Raw genomic sequence first — 10,854 nt, 5'->3', positions numbered from 1 at the left:
AAATAACTACGTCAAAATAAAATGTAATAAGTGATTTTGTTTACCTCAAATGTTATTCTTGCACTGCCTTTGCTCCACTTTGTGTACATTTGCTTCCAAATGAGATCAATTTCGGATTTCAAAAAGGGTTCACGAGAACCAAACAACTGATTTTAAGGGTCCCCGAAAATTGAAAATAAGGTTAGATTTTTGGATTTTTAGAAATATTACAGTAAATTTAAACTTTCTGTCTTAGGATTTTTTTATTTTTTAACTAAAACTTGACTTACAGTCAAAAGAAGAGCTAAAAACGCAGTGTTTTAACTTTAAATACCGATAATTCATAATCGCGGCCATATTTAAAAAATCCCTAAGACAGAAACCTGTGGAAACGTTCCTCTTTCAAACAAGCCCTCAATGAGGTAATTTGAGCGATTTTTGGGAATGGTTAAAATACCATGTTTGCACGCATGCTGTGCCACTTGGATACGGGGACCTGGATTTTATTACAGCGTCAACAAGAATTCTGACCTTCAAGGTCACCCACGATGACGGCAGTAGCTTCGTTACATGTTACATATCCACAATAAAATCATGGCATAGATTTAATGTTTTGAAAACGGTTCATATTTGTGGAAAGGTGGATTTTTCCTGTTCCGTGGTTCCCAAGTAAAAAAGGGCTTGAAGTAGCCGGTTGTAGCGGCTTTACTGTAAATGACCGCGGGTAACCCCAGATCGAACGCCCGCTCTATTCGAATGACGTCATATCGAACAAGATTCGCGGGTTCGGGGGATTCGATCTCCATAGTAGCGGAGTGGGACTTTTGGGCCCAAATCTGACCATCGTGGCAGTCTCTTTCCCCCTAGGAGGAATGAGGACTCACTGCATGACTATGTCCGAATCCTGGTTCAGCGGTCCAAGAGCAACTTCTTCAAGGACATCGATGACGATCAGCTGAGTCGTCTTCCCGACCACGTCAGGCCCCGTGTCCAGGTGACAAGAGGTGCATCGCCGGTACGTCACCAAGAGCGTCCGAGTACGTGGCACCAAGCTGGTGTTCGCCTACGAGTCACAGAAAGACTGGGGAGCGGTCTTCCGAGACAACCTGAAGCCCAAGGTCGAAGGTGGGTACGGGGCACTACAGGCTACCTACAAGGAGGCAGAACGCCTCTGGAGGGAGCATAGTCAAACGTACCAGTCGTGCCGCTCTGTGGCAAGACAGGGGAAGCTTCCCGGCGGTCGCCTCAACATACATCGGACGAGGCGACCGGAGGACACAGAGGCTGAATACAGGAGACGTATGCGCCAAGAGGCCACCGCGGTCGAGGAGAGGGCTGTTAACAGGGCCGCGCAGAATGAGCGGATCGACGCATCCATCATACTGTGGCATGAACTTCGTCCTGTTGTCCACGAACTCATCAGAAAGCTGTCCAAGAGAGGGGCGGCGACATGGCAAGTACGACAAGACGACGTTCTTCGGGAGATAGCCGGCCACATATAGACGGCTATGAGTCACCACGGGACCCGCTGGCTACTTTGGGCGACCTCCTCCTCCTCGAGATTCAGCGTCGCCTCTTTAACACAAACAACAACGACGAAGAGGCCAGCTGAATACCACATGTACCCCGGTCCTTTATAGGGCCACCCAAATCACTCCCAAAGGGGCTATATCTATCACAATCATCTTTCATGGTCAAAAATAAAGTTGTTCATTATCTCTTGTACTTGGTTGATATCACCTACACTGGAGCTTATATGGTATAATCGTAGTTATTTTTACTGGTTTGAAGAGCGTTCTAGTGCTGACGGGACGCCGGCACTGGTTTCCCAGAGCTGAAGATTATTCTGCACTGGTTTTCCGGTGCTGAATTCCTCCCCAGCACTGGTAAATCCAGTTCGGTCAGTTACGCTCAGTAACAGCGTCTCAGAATGAAACCTTGCCCAAAACTGTACATGAGTCGGATCCCCAAGTGGAATCCGACAACACTCTTGAACCCAAATCCTTAAACTAAACACTCTCAGAGAATTCCCTTTGAGTGGAATTACAAAAAAGACGGTTTAAACCGAACAAACAGGTCCTCTGTGGAACCATTTCCCCCTGAAACCACCTTGTTAAAACATATCGTAAAGCTGAAGGATGCCGACGGCGAACGTCAAGAAGCAGAGAGAGAGAAGGCACTAAAAAAAGAGCGCAAGCCGAGGTCTTGAATCAGCAGCCTCTGTTGGCGGATAAGGAGCACCAGGCCGAACTCACACAGCTGAAGGCAAAGCTGGCCGAATAGGAGAAAGAGTTGGACGGCTGTCGAGTGAACGTCATGTTGGCGGAGAGAGTCGCTCTCCTCAGGAACATTTTGGCCTTGCAGCCTCATTTGCCGAAGCTGCCAAAGTTCCTCCCCACCGAACTGGCCAATCCGGAGAGAGGACCTACCATCATAGGCGCGGGTAACTTTGACCAGGTTCACCTAAAACGCCTTTGATGTAAGTGACAAGTATTTCTTTCCTTTTAAAAGATAAATTTTCAGAGCATTTTTGACGAGGTTTTGGACGTTGTATCCCCTAGATCATCATTTCTAGTCGTTTCCCTCCCATACCCTTTCCCCATCTAGGTAGACTTGTCCCCGTCCGGTGCGGATTGATTACGTATTACCCCTATCTAGACTGGGCGTTTTTAAAAATCTTCTCACTTCAGGTCACACTTCAATCCCCGGCGAGGTGGGGACACCCGGGTTTGTGACTGTGGTAGAGAGATTGTGAGGAGAGATATAAACAGACTTGCAGAGGAGGATTCCGACGAGCAGGTGTCTGTGCACCTTCTGTGTAGAATCGCTTGAAGTCATCGCATGTGCCAGGGAGGTGGATGCTAGACATCATTCTTCCAGCTTTGCGTCAGGTTTGCAAACTCTGTTTGCCAATGATGAGTTGACGAAGGAGCACAGTAAGGCAGCCCACGTCACCGAAGGAGGGTGAATGAATCATCCTCAGACTTCTCATCCTTGTTCTGATAAAAGAGCTAGTCTAAGAAAAACAAGGAATGGCAATTGAAGAAGTTATGCAGTTGCTCTACAATCTTTCAGAGTTGCAAAGACTGTTAGTTAACCGCCGATGACCGCAACATGGTCAACATCTACCGTATGTCAAATATCATTTGCCATTATCACCTCGTGGTGTCATGATAACGCAAATGCCATCCTGTAAAGTCATAAATCATGCCACACAGAAAGCTATAAGGGCTAAACGTCCACTTCTTGATAGATTACACAACTGTCATATACAGAATCAATGCCATCAGAGCTATTAAAGCTGAAAATGAAGAGCACCAATTCGCTACATTCAAGCGTATAACCTAGTCATATGCCAGCTATGGGACCCCTGGTCAAATAATCTCCAACACTTTTATCCGGTGCAACTTCCAGAAGACGCCAGGAGCGAGTCAAAACCAAGCCTTTCACAACAGGATATCTCAGTCAGCGAAACTCCTTTTTCAAGAGACGACAAGAATATCAGTGGAGCTGATGACGAAATGCCCACGAGAAGCCCAGGCACACTGAAGTATCTGCTTCAAGGCTACGGCACCCACTGGCACGTAAAAATAGAGGACTTGATCTTCCACGATTCCCCATCAGCAGGCCCACCGTTCCATCCCGGTGGCCCACAAAGGCATCAATACCGATCCACATTAAGAACACCAGTACCTCGCAGCAAATGGCAGAGATGTCCGGAACAAGACGTCCCTGTACCACTGGGCAAGGTTTGGGTGTATAATGGCGAAACCCTTCAGAAGAAAGTGTCCGCAGACTAAAACATTGGTCTCCCACTCTCAGACCTGGTCACAATATACTGTGCATTAGTTGACAATGTATATATGTAACGTTATCTGTGTTATATTATTTTGTTGTGACCTGTCGTCAATCCAGCGGGTATGTGTGTACAATAAAGGTCTTCATTCATTCATTATACTGTTAACGCTTTTTAATTGTGAAATGTACAAAAGGCATAATTCAGCCTTTGGCTGCAACGTGTTTTTTAAACAACCAATTTTTATTGATTGATTGATCATAAAAGGTTTTGTACATCAGTAGGTTATTTCCTTTAGCCGTACACATTTCTTTCTGACAATTCACTAGTCCGTGACGCACTTATCGCTGACAAGACAAGAGCATGGAATAGTGAACAGATGCTCAACACAGGTACTACACATCTAAGACCTACGTTAGAATATACAGCTACTGTTTGGGATCCCTAAAGGTGTCAGTATGCACAATCTAATCAATCACGACATAAAGGAGAGGAGCCAGAACCAAACCTTTTTAGATAATTAGAGACCGTCAACTTTATTATGTTGTGATACTAAAATACTTTCTAAATGTCTTGCCCTCAGGGTAAAGATCAATCATTTCAAAAATTATTGACAAAGATCAAACAGGTTTTATTCGGGGTAGATTTATTCGGGAAAATGTTAGGAGAATACTAGATTTGATTGAATATTATTAAAAAGATAAGAAACCAGGACTTATTTTTATTGCCGATTACAAAAAAGCCTTTCATACCGTAAGATTGGATTGCATTATCCAATCACTACGTTTTCAGACCTCAGTTTTTATCCTGGGTCTTTCTGGTCCGAGGCAAGTGACACCGAAGCCCCAACAGTCCGAGATTTGCGGGACCAGCCCTCGTTAACGAACATGTCGAATAACAACTGGAGGAGATCTTTGGATCGACATCTAAGCCTTGATTGATACGACTCAGATGTCAACACCTCCGGGGTGAGAGAGATCACTTTGGGTGACATTCACTCTGTCTCTTGAGTACTGCTGCATCGATCAAGATAACGTTAGAAACAATAACATTTTATTAATATTACCAACGTTAATTGTAACCACTAACGCATCAAACAAGACTCAGTATACTGTTGTTTTTATGTTTACAGCGTGTTTGCCGCGAAACATGGATTGAAGTAGGTCACGATTGGGAGAGAGATGGTGGGGAAACGTGCGGACAAACTCGTTATCCGCCACACAACGTGAATCCTGGAGATTCTACCCTTTGCAAACAACTACGAGACCAGCAGGCTAGCATGGTGTTTTGCCAAGAATGGCCAAAGACGTCGGTACGTACTATGCAGCCAAGAGTAAAAGGTATGTGGACGGCTAAAAGTTAACGTATCCATAGCAAGTTGCTATGAATGTCAATACGCGCGGCTTTAATTGTTGTGATTTTCCATATAAATTAAACAGAAAATGAAAAAAAAAACATTTGAGTCCTTCACCCAACCATGCAGGTCCTGAAATACCTGTGTGTTAGAATATATTCAGGATTGTTATATTTTGGTTTGTTGGTAACATGCCTTGTTTATACTTTTTAATGCAGAAAAAGCAACATTGACTTAAAAAATTACTTTCTTGGGTGTATAAGTTAACCAATAGCACATTTTCTCCCTTCTTCCATTAGTTTTAGTGCTATCACGCTGTGGTACTTTTTTTAACGAGAATGTTATTTCAAAGACATTTTACATTTCATTCAGATGTAGATGATGATTTATGATGTTTTTCTTTTCTGTGCTGAAATCTTTAAAGAGGGTCAGAAGGTAGCCGATGCCATTTTTGCTCGCAATTTTGCCGATAGGTACAAGTTACAACTGTTATTAGTACATGTATAGAAATAGAGTGGAAAGAAGTAGATAAGCAAAAGACCCAAAGGTACTTTGAACCTTTGTTTTTTTCCTAAATAATCTCTATTGTAATTTCAAAGAATAAAGGCAAAGGACATGTTCACATACAAGAAAAATAAAAACCCAGAGACATTTTGCAAAACAATACATCAGTCTAACAATTTAACATACAGTGGACCCCATTTCAACATATGTTTATCCATTTTCCCACAGTTTTGTGCTCTCACATATTCTAATTTGTGATAGTATTTAACATAACCTATGAAGCCCTTAATCGTGACAAACTTAAACTGTTTTTATAAATAGAGAGCTTTAATATCAATAACAATATGTTCAGGACAATAGGATGATAAGCAAAAGACACAAAGGTACTTTGAACCTTTGTTTAGGCATCTAATGACAGACGGAGAAACATTCTTAAATATAATGTATTAACTCTTTGATTCTGGCTATGTTTTATTCCTATATAAAGTTCGAGGGATCGGAACTTAGGCCAGACATCGCCACGGTTGTTCTAAAGAACGAACTACAAAAATGCTGACTTTGGGCTAGCATCCAAGCGCCAAAATGAAATGACAAGATGGGCATATGTAGAGAAGCTTTAGTTACAGCAGCACGGAATCAAAGTTTTCTAATGGCAAAACAAGGGCCACCAGCCGGACCCCACTGGACACCGCCCCTAGGGAGCCGGTAGGGGACGTCACTGTCGAGCAGCTGTATGACTAAAGCAAAACTGGCATAGGCGACGCTATTTTCCGTCTCGTAAACGGTCGATGCCATTTAAAGCGGTCGATGTCAATATCCGAGCGTCCAAAAACGACTAAAAAGTAATATATACTATAAAAAGCAATATTCTAATTGCAAATATAAGGGAGGGTTATGTAGAATTGTAAATATTAGAGAAAAAAAGCACAAGGTCGGATTCGAACCCGGGTCCAAAAGTGTAACTCCAAAACCCTCACCCTAACTTATACCCTAACCTCTACGCCACGAAACATCACGGTGTGGATGGACCGTGCTGATACACTTAAAGTTAGCCCTTCTGCGATATGGCATCAACCGTTTCCAATGGCATCGACCGTTTACGAGACGGAAAATAGCATAGGCGACAAGTCAAATGCCGTAACAATGTGTACAAAGACGATTCCTCTCTCCCATAGTTAGTAGGTAAAAAATTGTCTCCTCATGCGCCGATCTGGTGCCGGCAAGTGTAGACAAAAGCTGTATAATCATGAATACATTTGCATAAAATACGAAAAATACAAAAAATGGTTGATGTACTTTATGCATTAAAGAAAAACAAACTTTGTAGCCACCAACATAACACAACTGCATATTTGTTTTAGAAAATTTAGAATATGTCTAGTTGATGGCGAATAAAAACTTAGAATATGTCTATTGAACCCAAGTGTCCAGGCGGGACAGAAGGCGCTAGCAACGTCATCAGACGCCCCAGGCTGCATACCCCACTGCACATGGAACCTACGATCTAACTTGGTCACTATTTCGGGGAAATGAACCGCCGAAAATATCAACTATAAAAAAGCAAGGGCAGTAGCTCTCACTCTATTATCGGTCAAACGATGGGTAAAAGAGTCTCGGGTGGTCATGCCCATGGGAAAGGCACTTTACACAAATTTCCTCACTTAACTCTGTTGAAAATGGGTGTGGCTGTTGTCCGTTCATGCGTTTGTCTGCGTTGATGGTGGTTGAAAAAACCTTGAGTGTGCTGTCGCCATGTCTTGTGATAAATCTTCAAATAAAATAACAGTGTTTTTGTGTGTGTTTTCAGCCGATGACACTGATGATGATGATGATGACGTGCCAACAGGTGACTCCACTATGGAGGACCTGCCTGAGGACATAGTTGACCTGACCACATACTCAGGACTGGAGGTTGGGAACCAGGGAGACACTGTCATAGATGCAGACCTAGGGCGGCGGCCGCCAGGAGCGCGATTTAGTCAGGCTAAGACCACTCTCTTATCAGACTCTCTCTAACTACATCAACAACACCCAGGGGTAAGCGTTTTTGGAGATTTAGTCAAGATTTGTTAAGAGACCACCTAGGGTAGGCGTACCACAGTTTGTCATTAATCTTAATTGGGTCACTGCAAATGTCAATTTTCAAGCAGACCTAGCAGCAGAAAATCTAGCAGAATGCAAAAGATGCTAAAGATATAGTCTCAAATATGGCCAACACAGGTCAGGGAAAACTTGGAGGTCAGATATAGTTCTTCCTGACCATGACTGGGATCAAAGCCGCACTTACGCCGTAACTCATATGAAACAAAATTAATAAAGAAATTGACAAGTATGGGGTCGATGGAGAGAACTCTCTATCTCAAAGACAGGGACAACAGGAATGCACCGGCAGAAACGACAATGATTTGCATACGTCTTCAACTAACTTGCATGTGTATATTGTAAATAAAAACAACAATCGCTCGTATATTTTAGCTTTAAAGTAATCAACTGGAAAAAGTAGCTTCCAGTGACAGCAATAATTGGACACCATTGCTAATTGACAAGTAATTCCATCTAAATCATTCAAGATTAAGTAATCCTTACGTCATCATTGCCAGGTGTTGAAAACATTCCCAAACTACTTCCATTTGGGCGGGTTCGTGAGGAAGTGAAAACGGTGTTAAAGAACCGGAGATATGAGAAAAGGACGTGGAAAGCAAGGTATTGACTTCCTTGTGAAAGCGCATGTCATATATGAATCAAACTTCAAGCACAAATAATGACATCTGTGGAGGTGTAACATTCAACTTGACCATGGATGCTGATGACTTATTAATGGATTTGTTTGGATGTCTAATTTCTATAATTCTATCAAAAATTATGTTGTGTATGTGTGAGCACATGTTTCTGATCACCAATTTTACTCCAATCGCTCTTACCCCAACTATAAAACTTCATATTTCATTAATTATAAAATTTTTCTCAAAAGGTACGACAGTAAAAGCGTATGTGAACAACCACCGATTCCTGCCCAACAACCCGGAGAGACTCAACCCGTGGAAAATACGAAGGAAGAAGTCTACAACTATGGCCGTGCGGTGCAGGACAACATGATAGAAGGGGGCACCGCCATGCAAAGGACTCTGACACAACTGCAGAAGTTACCCGGAAAGAAAAGACTCCAGGAACTGGTCCGCCTGTCATACTATGGCCCGATCCACTGACGACCAGTAGAGATCATGCACTGCACCAAGGTTGGTTCAAAGCTTTTATATGGAAATAGTTCTACATTTTTAGTCATGCATCTTTCCTTTACTTGCAAGCCATGTATTCTTGTGACTATAACGATACTAATAGGATGCTTTTACCTCTCCATCCTCCAGTCAATCATGACTCACATGCTACACCACGTTGCCAGCTACCTGAGTGACTATGGACCGGCACCTGAGCGGTTCAACAACTTCATCGCCAAACGCATCATGGAGGGTGACCCACCAGATGTACAGGGTAAGTTATTCATATAAATGTTCTTCACATCTGTTTGTCGTTTTGTCGCACTGAACAAAAAGCTGTACTTTGAAAACTGACCTTTTGTAGAAAAACTATAGAATGTTAAAGAAAAACCTACTTGGTTTTGGTACATTATATACATACATAATTTGTCAGAGTGACTATACAAAGTTAATTTCTACATTGCAGATCTCTGAATTCGCCCAGCAAATGTCATTGCTTGGAGAAACCCCCCATGGTGCTCTGATGACCGATCCTGCAGCACAGCTACACGCAGTAACTGAAGCTAGAAGGGAACTCGGAGCACAGCCGGCCCGTGGAGACCAGAACTCCAGAACCAACACACCTCTGGGAGAGGAAGAGTTCCCACGGATAATCGAGGAAACACAAGAAGAGTGTGACGAAGAGGTCCAAGAGAACACCTCCACTTCCACTGAAGGTTAGATTAGTGGGAAGGGGGGATGTGACTTTCACAGAGACAAGAGGTGCACATGTCTTTGCAGACCTTGATATTCTATATTTTACACTTGTGGTTGAAGTTAGGTCGTATACCGTCGTGTTTTAAGAGAATAACCATTTTGGCGGTTTTAGACATCAAAATTATATGCATGACGTCATATTAACACTAAAATGACAATGTACAATGTAAGTGTTTGTGACTTATCAACCTGTAGGTCAGATGTTCATGTTCCGTTATAAGCATTTTACATTATGGTCATGTATTTCTTATTGCGAAACTTGTTTGCCAAACTGTGTCCTACCTTCTGCAATGTACAAACTAAAACAATAATACTTTTTCCTGACATCAATGATCTCAAGAAACTTTGTCACATATTTTCATTCTTTTGCTCAGGTTTTGAACAGACTACCAAAATTATATCTGTTTTGACACCATCTGACGCCCGCCTCTTCAAGGTGCCAAACAGTACTGTAGGAGTGAATGTGCCATATTATTCAGCCATGCAGACATTTATTGTTCGCAGTGTGGATCAGACACAGTATTGGTGAGCTTCAGGGGTTAAAGACATCGTACCACGACGCTCTTAAAATGCTAATGAACTAGGCTAGGTGGTGTAGTAACAGTTTGTTATGTGCACCCTTATGTATTGACACCAGGAGGCGCAAACCGTCCTATTCATTTGTCTCGCATCGAGAAACAGCATTGTTTAACACGCTGTGTCATTCGGCTGTGTTCACACGAAGTCTCTACTGGCCGCACTTTTTAAACATCTGTATATGATTTTGTATTTGTACTAGTTTATGTATTGTCCCTGTTTTTATATAGGCCTCTGGCCTGAAGCAAAGAATAAATAGATAAATAAAGATGAATTTTCATGATAAGAACAACGTAGCACCAAGGACCCAGGAATCACTAACAAATGGAAGGACAACAGTCTTCCTGCTGTCGTTTCCTTTTATGCTGGTGGGAATGGCTGGGCTGGATGACGGGGACTATGCTGAAAAACCTGGTACAGGACCAGGTCGCAGTCATGATGACCACCACTAAGGAGTTTCAGAGATACCCAACAGTTCCAAAGCTGACGGAAGTTGCACGGCGGCTGATTGAGAGGTATCCCGGTCTGAGTTTCGGATGTTCAGATTTAAAGGAAGCTCATGTAAGTACGTTTACTGAGTGAAAGTTCTGAGCATAGTTGTGTAATGTCGAAATGTGCAGACACGCAGATGTTTTATGTACTTAATATATATATGAATTTATCATGAGTTCATG

At 42.6% G+C, this 10,854-nt stretch overlaps 1 pseudogene; it reads left to right on the top strand.

Moving 5' to 3' along the window:
* Nucleotides 1–396: 396 nt before the first annotated feature.
* On the top strand, nt 397–1,591 carry LOC109486874 (annotated as a pseudogene).
* The last annotated feature ends 9,263 nt before the right edge of the window (nt 1,592–10,854 follow it).

This window comes from Branchiostoma belcheri, unplaced genomic scaffold (assembly GCF_001625305.1).
Source record: "Branchiostoma belcheri isolate BF01 breed outbred unplaced genomic scaffold, Haploidv18h27 scaffold834, whole genome shotgun sequence".
In the NCBI taxonomy this organism is placed as follows: domain Eukaryota; kingdom Metazoa; phylum Chordata; class Leptocardii; order Amphioxiformes; family Branchiostomatidae; genus Branchiostoma; species Branchiostoma belcheri.
Note: the sequence above shows the minus strand (reverse complement) of the source record. Positions and strands in the feature narration are given on the sequence as shown.